Genomic DNA, 12,071 nt, shown 5'->3' on the forward strand with positions numbered 1-12,071 from the left:
AGATAAATGAGCTAAGGGGAAAGTGCAGACTTGAGAAGGGAGGTTAAATTATTTAGGTCAATGGAGTAAAATATATTGTGGATGGTGACCATAATTAGCTGGGACATACACATCCGTTTGCGCATGGATGAATTTCCTATAATTACCGACCAACATGGGTTGCAGCATTTTTTTTCCCTCTATTTTCTCCTTTGATTTATTCCTCATGTGGCATTATCAATTGGTAACTAAATTCTTATTTTAATCAAAGTTGCAAAAATTGATAGGCTTCCTCCGCTGGGGGGCTTTTTTATTAAAATTTTTTAAATTTTTTGTTAAGATTTGATAATTATAAACTATTTAATACTCAACATTAAATATTAACCTAAAATACAAATAGAATTGTAAATTGTATAAAGATTTAAAGAATCAAAACACAATTCCACAAATTCACAACTCACAAAGTATTAATATTAAAATTGATGATTTTGATTTATTTATTTTTACTTGTTTTGAGTTTGCGAATTGCGATCGATTTGAAAGATTTAAGATTTTTTTTTTTTTTTGCTCAAAATGACATGATTTTGAGCATGGTTGAAAAAATCGCTAGGCGCTCGAGGGGCGTCAAGCGCCTAGGGCGCCTAGGCGGGGATTAATCAGCGTTTAGGCACCCGTGTATTTTTTATTTTATTTTTTTATTTTTAAAATTTTTTAAGAATTGATAATTATAAAATATTTAATACTTTAATAGTTAATACTAAAATATTAAATATTAACCTAAAAAACATGAGTTTAAACAATTTATGGTTATTTTGTTCAAAACGATGTCGTTTTGAGTAAAATAATCAATTTAAAAAATAAAAAATAAACAATAGTGATACTGCTAATTCTACGTAAGCAATATAAAATAAACCCGAGACCAATTAAAGCAAGTAAAAGACTTTATTGATCACGGTAAAGGCCCTAAGTACAATCTACTTGGTTGCTCTGAGTGCCGACTGACTGCGGTCGGGATTCTCTAGTAACAACCTATCGATCGTCCAAAAGTCCTCTACACTGTAGCTACTGTGGGTATTTATAGCCGCTGTGCCGGGGACAAGAATCCGGTCGTTCGACATGTTCTCCACGTAGCCACCACGTGTCATCCTCCCGGGTGCCCTGTCTGTCGTCGTAAAGAGCTGCCACGTGTCCTTCGTTAGCTCTCTCGCCAAAGGGCTACCGCTCGGTGGTCGACACTACTGCTCGGGCAACTCCCGGTCAGATCCCGACCGGGTTCTTCGCATGAAGCCCGACCTGTTACCTGCAAAAATAAAAAGAGAAAAACAAAGGCAAGTCGGTCGTGATGAAGCTTATGTCGGTCGGGATATTCCCTACCAAAAGCCCCCCCAGCCCGGGCCTTTTTGACCGTCCGGGAAAAAACGGGACGGGATGAAGAAGCCCAAACGTCGGCCAACAAACCGACCGTCCAGCTGTCATTCCTTCCCTCGCCACGTGTCGGCCACTGCTGGCCTCGACGACTGCAACGGTCGCCTCGGAATCAGTGCGGGTCGTGTCATGCAAGTGGATTGGTTTCCCGCCTAAATGCTCTCCTATAAATAGGCCCTTGAGGCCTTCAAATGAACTTTCCTCAATCTTCTGATCCAATCGGCACCCTCTGAGAGTCCCGAGCGAGCTACTCAGCAGATCAACCGAGCAACTTCTCAACCAACTTCAGCTAAGCTTCTTCAATCGGTAAACTCTCTACTCTTTAGCTTTTACTTAGCTTTTAACTTGGCGTAGGAGTAGGATAGGACTAACTTCTCGAACCCTGTACTAACCCCGACTGACCTTTAGGTAGAACTAAATATGTCGGACTCGGATAGCCAGAACGCTTCAGTCGCAGACTACGACAACACGGTCGAGCAGAGCAGCGAGGAGGTGGACATCATGTCCTACTCTCCAGAGGTCGAGCAACGACCGCAGCACGTACCCGACCGAGCCCCCGGGCCAGAAGGATCATCGAGCTCGTCGGGGACATCCGTCGAGCTCCAGCGGGTCGAGGAGCGATGAGACGTCCACGAGCGGACGAAATTCTCCGGATGCGGGCGTTAGGGAAACGCCTACGAGGGTAATAGGGGATTACCCTCAAGCTGAGCCCGAGGTGGAACACCGGGCACACGAAGCGGAGGCAGTCGAGGAAGACTCGGCTGGGCCGGCGACGCCAAACGGGGATGGGTTTGAATTCCTCAACAGCGAAAGCGTCGAAGGCCAGATGAGCTTGCTAACGAAGGGGGAAACGAGCAGAATCGCGGCAACTCTTGCTGGTCGGGTCGAGTTCGACACCAGCAGGCAGCTCGGGAACATCATCGAGCGGCATCAGGGGAAGTGGATCGGGATGCATTACGATTCGCTAATGGCCCCGATCACGTTCCCCTTTTCCAGCCTCCTCACCGCATTCCTGGGCTACTACCAGGTTATGCCCGGGCAGATTTGCCCGAACGCGCATCGTATGATCGCCTGTTTCCCCCAGATATGCAGTCGGCACCAATTAGCCTGCACCATGGAGCTTTTCAACTACGTCTACCAGGTGAAGGTGCTGGCGGCCGCGTACGGGGGTGGATTCTTGATGACCCAGTCCCGAGCGGATAAATGCTGGATCGAGGGGCTGCCCGGGAACAACCGGGGGTGGAAGAACCAGATCTTTTCGGTGAAATACGATCCGTGGATCCTCCCGGTCGAGAGGGTCTGGAGTCAGCATTTTCGAAGGCAAGTCGTCCCAATCGAGACTCAGGCCCTCATAGATGCTGTGACCAAGATCTCGAGCGAGATCTACGAGTATCGCATCTTTAAGTCGCCCGAGTGCTATGAGGCGGCTCAACTCCCCGCTCCGGTCTACGACCTGACCGAAAAATACAAGCCCGAGCCGGCGGGAGTAACAATTGCAAGGATGCCCGCTCGGGGCAAAAGGAAGGGTAAAGGTTCGAGGCTAACTACTTTCCCCGACCCTTTATATCCCGACTGCTTCTTATCTGCTCGACCTAACTGTTTCTTTTTTATTTTGCAGAAATGGCCGAGTTTAGAGACGACGACACTTCCCTTCCCCCACCCGTCAAGATTTCCCTTGGCGGTAAAAAGAAGGCGAAGGGAAAGCCAACCGAGCAGAAGGAGATTCCGGTGGCCCGACCCCTGGGGACCTCGACCATCACGACGGCCGAGGGTTTCGTGGTGGAGCCCAGCGACGTGCTGGTCACCCGGGTGGAAGTCGCCCAGGGCAAAGAAAAAGCGCCCGAGCGGGGCGTTACCGAGGTAGGCGGTATGAAACGCCGCCGGGAGCAGCATAGCCCGAGCCCGTCAACCGGGCGGAACCAGGACGAGTCGTCCATACTGGCCCGGATCGGGAACGCCGGGCCAGTCAAAGAAGATTTGGGGAAGATGACCCCAACTCAGGTGGCCGAACGGATTGGCCACAACCTGGCCGAGGTAAGCACCCTTTTCTCCTAAACATTTTCCAAGTACTTCTGGTCGAGCTGACTAACATTTTCCATTGTAGATCTCCCGAGCGGCTCAACTTCTTCAAGGTCGGGCAATGCTAGCTGAAGAAGCCGACCGTCACAAGAAGATGGCTGCTCGACGTCTTCAGGAGGTTAAAGACGTCCAGGCCGAGCTGGAGAAAGTCCAGAAGGCCTTGAAGAAGAGCGAGGAGGACCGGGTCCTAGCGGAGAAGGTCGCCCAACGGGCGATCGGCGAAAACAAGGAGCTGAAAACCCGCTTGGAGAGTCCGGACGAACTGGCTCAATCAGCTTTCAAGGACGACAAGATAGGCTCGGCCTTCCTCACAGCCGCTCAACGGACCAAGGTCGGGGAGGACCTAATTTTATCTTTTGGTCGGTGGGCCTTCAAGGCCGGCCAAAGGAAGATGCTGGAGAAGGCCCAAAAACGATTGGGGCAAGCTCTCGAAGGAGACGACCTCCAGCTCGTATTGTCTGCACTCCCTCCCGACCTGGCTGATCCCGGTCCTTCCCCTTTCGCCTAGAAGGATATCACTGCCAACCCGACCACGTCAGCGGGAACCACCCCGAGCGAGGCGGGTACTTCCAAGAAGGACGGGGCAAAGGAGGCGAAGAAGTAGGATAGGTTGAATTCCGCTTCTTTGTACAAGTGATGTCAATCGGGAGCCCGGTCCCGAGTTGTACCAGGCACGTTCTATTTGATTAATAAAAAAAAAAATTTTGTCCAACTTGTGTCGTTCGTTTTTACTTTATATCTTCATTTTCAAATGCCCGACCTTACAGCCTTTTAGCCCGGTCGTGCACCATTCCACTCATTCGATATCCGACCTTGTGGCCTTATGGCCCGGTCGCACATCCAAAATTTCGACGTCTCATTGGCCTACCCGACCGAATTTATCCGATCCTAAGGCCTTGTCGAAATTTTGAGAATAGGTAAGCCTCCACGTTCGGGATATCTCCGAACGACGGACTTATGTCAACGTCATATTGGCCAACCCGATCAGGTTTACCTGATCTCCAGGCCTTGACGAAATTTTGAAAATGGGTAAGCCCCCACGGTCACGGTCGAGTTTTTCCCGAGCGAGTCAAGTTTTTCCCAAGCGATGGGCCTACAGACACTTCCTTATCCCAGCCCCCACACTATTGTGCTCTCGAGGCACGAGTGATTGCGATAGTGGAAAGAAGTTGAATAGCTCGGGGAATTATGCTGTATGCTCCTGGCTTCCCCGATCAAATGGCGTGACCCGAATGTCCGCCGAAGAGGAGCGTATTTGACCGGTCGATGTAACTTGATCTGCATACACCAAAAGGTACAGAAAATAACCGACCGGGCCGCTGTATACAAACGGTCAAGCAATCACCGATCGTATATACATTGGACATTCTCGCTCGCAGGCGGTTAAGAAATATTTACAATAATAAATTTAATTACAAATGACGACCGGGACCAACTCGCAGGTCGAGCCCCCACTTCGTCCAAAGATTACAAAAAATAGGCTAATGCCTAAACATAACGAGGTGCTCGGAATTCCAAGTCCCCTCGATTATCCGACCGGTTGTCGTCTCCAGTCGGTATGTACCCGGCCGTATGATAGCGCTGATGATGTACGGCCCTTCCCAGTTTTGAGCTAGTTTTCCGCCTTCCAAAGGTTGACTGGCCTCCCTTCGTCGTAGAACGTAATCTCCCACCTGGAAATAACGAGGGTTGACCCGAACATCCTTCGTACTCTTGACCCGTTTTTGGTACTCAGCCATACGCCGAGCGGCTAGCTCTCTTTTTTCCTCGACCCCGTCGAGATCCATGACCATCGCATGTTCGTTCTCCTCCGCATTGTAGGTTCTTTCTCGATCGGTCGGGATCCAAGCCTCGATCGGGAGTCGGGCCTCTGCTCCATAAACCAGGGCGAAAGGGGTCTCCAAAGTAGCTTCCCTCGGGGTCGTCCGATAAGTCCACAACACAAATGGTAACTCATCGGCCCAACTACGACCAGCCGAGTGTAGCTTCTTTTTCAGACCTTCCAAAATCGTCCGGTTAACGTTTTCCACTTGTCCGTTTCCCTGCGGGTAAGCCACCGACGATCGGACATGGGTCGTCCCGATCGTGGCCAAGAAATTTTGAAAATATTGGCTTACAAATTGGCGGCCGTTGTCACTGATGAGATGCACGGGCACACCAAACCGGGAAATCACATTGCGCCAAAGGAGCCGAGCACATTGCTGAGAAGTGATCGTGGCTAAGGGCTCGGCTTCTATCCACTTGGAAAAGTAATCAATGGCGACAATCACAAACTTTCTCCGACCGGAGAGCTGAGGGAAGGGGCCCAAGATGTCTACCCCCCACCTAGCGAAGGGAATTGCAGTCTTAACCGGCTGATAGAAAGTTGCCGGTCATCCAGGCATCCGGGCAAACAGTTGGCACGTCTCACATTCCCGAGCTAACTTCTCACAGTCTAGCTGGAGGGACGGCCAATAGTACCCGATCAGCATGATATGACGGGCTAACGATCGGCCTCCTTGATGTGAAGAACAAATTCTCGAATGCAATTCCTTCATGACTAGATCAGCCTCAAATGCGGTCAGGCAACGCATAAGAGGTCCTCCGTACGATCGCCTGTAGAGACGACCGTCCAAGACTTGGAACCTTGGGGCTCTAAGCTTGGCCTTTCGAGCACGCTGTGGGTCGTCTGGGAGTCGACCGTGCTCGAGGTACTCCTTTAGATCGGTGATCCAATTGTCTTCCACCGGTTGGATCGGATTGACCGGTAGACGATGGATGCTATGTCTCGGGATCACCAAAATTCGTGCTATCTTCGACATATGCTCCGGGGCGTCTTGAGCCAACTTTGACAAGATGTCAGCGTCGGCATTATCCAATCGGGGTATGTGTCGGACGGTATACCCCCGGAACTGAGCAAGCTTCTCCATGGCTAGGTCTCGGTATAACTGCAGACGCTCTCCATTAACTTCATAATCTCCGAGAACCTGCCCAACCACGAGTGCGGAATCTGTTTGAGCCCGAATGTATTCAGCTCCCAAGTCCCGAGCGCACTGTAAGCCATTAACAAAGGCCTCGTACTCGGCTTCATTATTGGTTGGATGGAACTGATACATGAGAGCAAAATAGACTTTAAATCCCTCCAGGCTCGTGACCACCACTCCTCCTCCTGCCCCTTTCCTGCTACTCGACCCGTCAGTAGCCAACGACCACCACTCAGCCTCGAGATCCGCAACCTCGGGGGGTCGGGTATCCCGGGCGGTGCACTCGACCAAGAAATCAGCCAAAACTTGACCTTTGATAGCTAGTCTCGGTCGGTATTCGATCGCGTACTGGGTCAGCATCAACGCCCACTTGACTAGGCGACCAGACGATGAAGCAGTTCGGAGGACTGGCCCGATCGGTTGATCGGTCAACACGCGAATTGCTCGACCCTGGAAATAGGGAGCCAACTTTTTCGCGGCAGTGTATAATGCGTAGACGACATTCTCCAATCGGGAGTACCGGAGCTCAGGACCATGTAGCGCGTGGCTTACATAGTACACCGGTCGCTGGACCCCTTCCGGATCGGTTCGGCACAAGACTGCGCTTACTGCACGATCGGAGACGGCGAGGTACACGTCTAGCTCTTCTCCGAGCTCAGGCTTTGAGAGCACGATTGGTGACATGAGATACTCCTTCAGCTCATCAAAAGCCGCTCGGCATTCTTCGTCCCAGACGAATCCGTTAACCTTTCGCAATACCTTGAAGAAAGATAAAGCGCGCTCGGCCAACTTGGAGAGGAATCGGCTAAGGGCCGCCAACCGACCGGTCAATTGCTGGACTTCCCGAACGGTAGAAGGTGGTTGCATGTCCAGAATCGCTTTTACTTTGGCCGGGTTGGGCTCAATTCCTCTCTTAGTCATCATATAGCCGAGGAACTTGCCGGTCTGAACCGCAAATGTACATTTGGTCGGGTTCAGCCACAGCTGGTACTTACTCATGATCTGGAAGCACTCCCGGAGATCCCGAGTGTGGTCGGATCGGTCCCGACTCTTGACCAGCATGTCATCAATGTAAGATTCCATCGTTCGGCCCAACAGATCGGCAAAGAGCATATTGACCATTCTCTGGTAGGTCGCTCCCGCGTTACGGAGACCGAACGACATCACTCGGTAACAATACAGCCCGTCCGGGGTCACGAAGGCTGTCTTGCTCTCATCTTCATGGTGCATCATGATTTGGTGATAACCCTTGAATGCATCCATAAAGCTCATTAATTCGGCCCCGGCCGTCTCGTCGACCATCTGGTGGATACTCGGTAGAGGATACGGGTCGAGCGGACAGGCCTTATTGAGGTCGGTAAAATCAATGCACATCCCCCAAGCTGGGGGCTTAGGAACAAGGACAATATTAGCCACCCACTCGGGATAGATCACTGGTCGGATGTGCTCGATCGCCGCCATCTTCTTGACTTCTTCTCTAACAAACTCGCGGCGATCGGAAGAAAGGTGCCGGGTTTTTTGCACGACCGGCTTTGCTGCGGGATCAACGGCTAGTTTGTGGCAAATTACCGATCGGTCGATCCCGGGCATGTCTTCGGGCCCCCAGGCGAAGATATCGGCATACTCCCGGAGTATGGCCAGAATTTCTGCTCGGAGCTCGGGGGTGAGGGCCCGGCCAATCTTAATCTTCCTATCCGGTCGGTCCTCGGATAGGGGAACTTCTTCTATTTCCTCGGAAGGCTCAGGCTGTTCCTTCCGATCTTTAGCCTCTTCTTTGGCTATGGTGTTCACCCGGGAAGACGAACCGGAATCGCGCCTGTTAACCGCTCGGGTGTAACACTTCCGGGCGGATTGGACATCGCCACGGAATACACCGACCCCATTGGGGGTGGGGAATTTCATGCACAGGTGGGGCATTGAAATTATCCCACCGATCTTCATAATGGCGGGTCGGCCTAAGATAATGTTGTGGACACAGTGGAGGTTGACCACAACGAATTCTAGCTCCGTTTTGATCGACTTCGGGGCTGTGCCGATCTCAACCGGGAGCTTTATCTTTCCCTCGGGGTAAATAAGAGCCCCGGTAAAGCCAGACAGTGGTACACCGACCGGAGTCAGCTCCTTCCTGTCTAGTCCAAGCTTTTCAAACACGTCCAAATAAAGGACGTTCACACTGCTGCCAGTGTCGACCATAACCCTTTGGACATCCGTCCCTTTCACATCAATTATGACCACGAGCGCCTCCATGCCGTGGTCGCCGCTGCTGGGTTGATCTTCCAGGGTGAAGGTTATGGGCTCCATCTTTTGCCTCTTCCCGGTCTCCCGGGAATCCACTATGGCGACCGGGCAATTACCCCGCGGTCGGGAAGCGTCTTCCAATCCACCGAAAATAACGTGGATGGTCGGCTTTCCTGCTGGTCGGCTGCTAGATGGAGGGTCAGGGTCCCGTCGGTCATCGCGACGATCATCTCTTCGATCGTTTCTTCGGTCCTGACTTGACCGATCGGAGCGGTGATGGGAGCGCCGCTGATCTCTCCGATCGGTATTCCTCTTGGGGTCTTCTCTCCTCCCCACACACTTGTCCAACTTCCCAAGATGGGGCAAATCCTCCAACAGTTGGCACAAGTGGGTACACTCTTCAGTGTCATGCCCAGCACATCGATGGTAAGCGCAATGCTTACTCTTGTCAGGACCATCTTGATCGGGATGGGGAAGCTTGATGAGATTGCAGGACTGGGCATACTGCATGGCCTCCGCTGCAGATCGGTTCAAGACCGTAAACTCGCCAGGCCTGGTGCGGGATTGAGGATGGTCATCACCCGATCGGTGTTCCGCCCGGCCGGCCGGTTTACGGGACGAAGACCCGACCTCCTGCGAGCGCTTTACGGCGTTCGCCTCGCCAGCATTGGCATAATCTGTGACCCTTCGAAGGGCCTCCTCATAAGTGGCCGGGGGATGTAAAATAAAATCTTGATATAAATACCCCGCCCGGAGAGAGATGTGTAGCATGTGGGTGGCGGTCGCATCATCCATGGGCTCGACCTCCCCGACCGCCGCCTTTCACTTGATGAGGAAGTCGGTCAAGCTTTCGCCTTCAAGTTGCTTGGCCTTCTCCAGATACATATAGGACTTCCTCACCACTTTGGAAGTAATAAACTTCCTCACGAACTTGATCGCCAGGGTGTCAAACCTGTCGATCGAACCCGGCTGCAAAGTTCGGAACCATTCCGCCGCCCGACCGGTAAGCGTGGAATAGAAAGCCCTGCACATTACGGCGTCTGACACACCCCTTCAGCGTCATATTGCTGTAGAAGTCGTTAACGTGAGCCTTAGGGTCCGTCCGGCCATCATAACTCTTCTCTCCAGAGACCTTTAAATCAAGCGGGTAAGGCTGAGCCATCACCGCCGCTGTGAAAGGCGTCTGGTGCAGGGTCGGTTGATCGACCGGGGGTGCTGCAGGGTGCGCGTTTCTGAATTGCGCAAACTTCGCCTAGAGGTTATAGAGTAATCCTCGGGACTCGTTGAGCTCGGCGGCTTGAGCAGCTTGGGCTGTGTCCCGAGCGCGTCGCCGTCGGTGAGATCTCGACCCGCTATACCCAGATGAAGCCTCCTGGCTGGCCTCCTGCATCTGTACGTCTTCTTGCTGGCAGTTCGGGTCTTGGGGTCCCAAACGCTGACGCATCTCCGGTCGAAGACGACCAAAAGCTGCCGCTCGGGCAGTTTCTTCGGGGTCCTCCGCTTGGACGGGAACCTCGGCCGCTTGCTGGGCCTGCCCTGGTGCCTCCATCGCATCAGCACCCCCCGACCCCAACCGCGAATGAGCCGAGCGTCGAGCCCGGGAAGCGGACTGACGCTGCGGCTCTACCTGTGCGGTCGGTTATACTGGAGGGGCGGCGGCTGGAGCCGTGTAAGCAGGCGTATATGGTGGATAACCAACCGGGGGAGTGTAGTACATCGGTTGGCCAGGCCAATACCCGTACGGCGGGGGTGGGACCGGGTATGGATATTGGCCGGGATACATAACCGGCTGCTGCTGGTATGGCTGACCGGGTGTTGGGTATCCCGGTTGAATGTAGTTCACTGGCTGTTGGGCAACCGGGTATGTGTTAGACGGATGCGGTGGTGAGAGATTAAGATTCAGTTCCACCGTCTGACCTTGCTGTTGGGTGGCATGGTGCTCAGATGAGCTCGCTGCATCCGCCTGGTCGTCGGCGAAGTTGTTGTAAGCCCACGGATACATGATTACGGAGAGACCGGGTGCTCGTCAAGACGTTGCTTTCTCGCTTCGATCCCCACGGACGGCGCCAAAATGATATTGCTAATTCTACGTAAGCAATATAAAATAAACCCGAGACCAATTAAAGCAAGTAAAAGACTTTATTGATCACGGTAAAGGCCCTAAGTACAATCTACTTGGTTGCTCTGAGTGCCGACTGACTGCGGTCGGGATTCTCTAGTAACAACCTATCGATCGTCCAAAAGTCCTCTACACTGTAGCTACTGTGGGTATTTATAACCGCTGTGCCGGGGACAAGAATCCGGTCGTTTGGCATGTTCTCCACATAGCCACCACGTGTCATCCTCCCGGGTGCCCTGTCTGTCGTCGTAAAGAGCTGCCACGTGTCCTTCGTTAGCTCTCTCGCCAAAGGGCTACCGCTCGGTGGTCGACACTACTGCTCGGGCAACTCCCGGTCAGATCCCGACCGGGTTCTTCGCATGAAGCCCGACCTGTTACCTGCAAAAATAAAAAGAGAAAAACAAAGGCAAGTCGGTCGTGATGCAGCTTATGTCGGTCGGGATATTCCCTACCAAATAGCTAATCCGTCGACTAGGGGACCTAGTCGGTTCCTAGGCAGCCTAGTCGGTGCCTAGGCGGTCAGCGTATAAGCGACGGCCTAGCCGGTCAGCCGCCTAGACCACCGATTATGGTAATACGCTAGGTGGCCGGCCAGTGCCTAGGCGCCGATTAATCGGTGCCTAGGTGGGATTTTTGCAACACTGGTTTTGAGAGAAATAACATATTTAAAAAAAAATAAAGAAAAAGAACAATAGCTAATCATCGGCCGCCTAGACAATTGCCTAGTCTGCCATGACCGAGTTGGCGCCTAGGGGCGCCTAGGCTACTGGCCGCATAAATCACCGATTTTGGTGATTCTCTAGGCGGTCGGTCGTCGAGACACGATTTTTGCAACAATGATTTTAATAGGTATTGAATCAATCAATTCATGACACCCAAAGAATGAAAGTCACATTAAGAGTAAAACTATATATAGGAGGGAAGGAATACATTTTTTAGCGACACTTTTAATCTTTTATGTATAAAATTTGATATACGTATTCATTATTTTTTTTGTGATATAAACTTACTCCCTTAAATCAACTTAACATGTTGGAAATTTTTAACCATAATGTAAGGGTATGATTTTGTTAAAAATTCTAGGAATTAAAGTTGACACTTTACTACAAATTTATAGATTAATTTTACATCACAAATATTTGAGTGACCAAAGGTACACTAGAAACACAATTAAAGCATAAATACTACATTTTAATCGATGTTAACAGAATCAGTAATACTCAAAAAAAATACCCACTTGAAAGAGTGATAAAATTAAAGCTGAGATA

This window comes from Ipomoea nil, unplaced genomic scaffold (assembly GCF_001879475.1).
Source record: "Ipomoea nil cultivar Tokyo-kokei standard unplaced genomic scaffold, Asagao_1.1 scaffold2805, whole genome shotgun sequence".
Lineage (NCBI taxonomy): Eukaryota > Viridiplantae > Streptophyta > Magnoliopsida > Solanales > Convolvulaceae > Ipomoea > Ipomoea nil.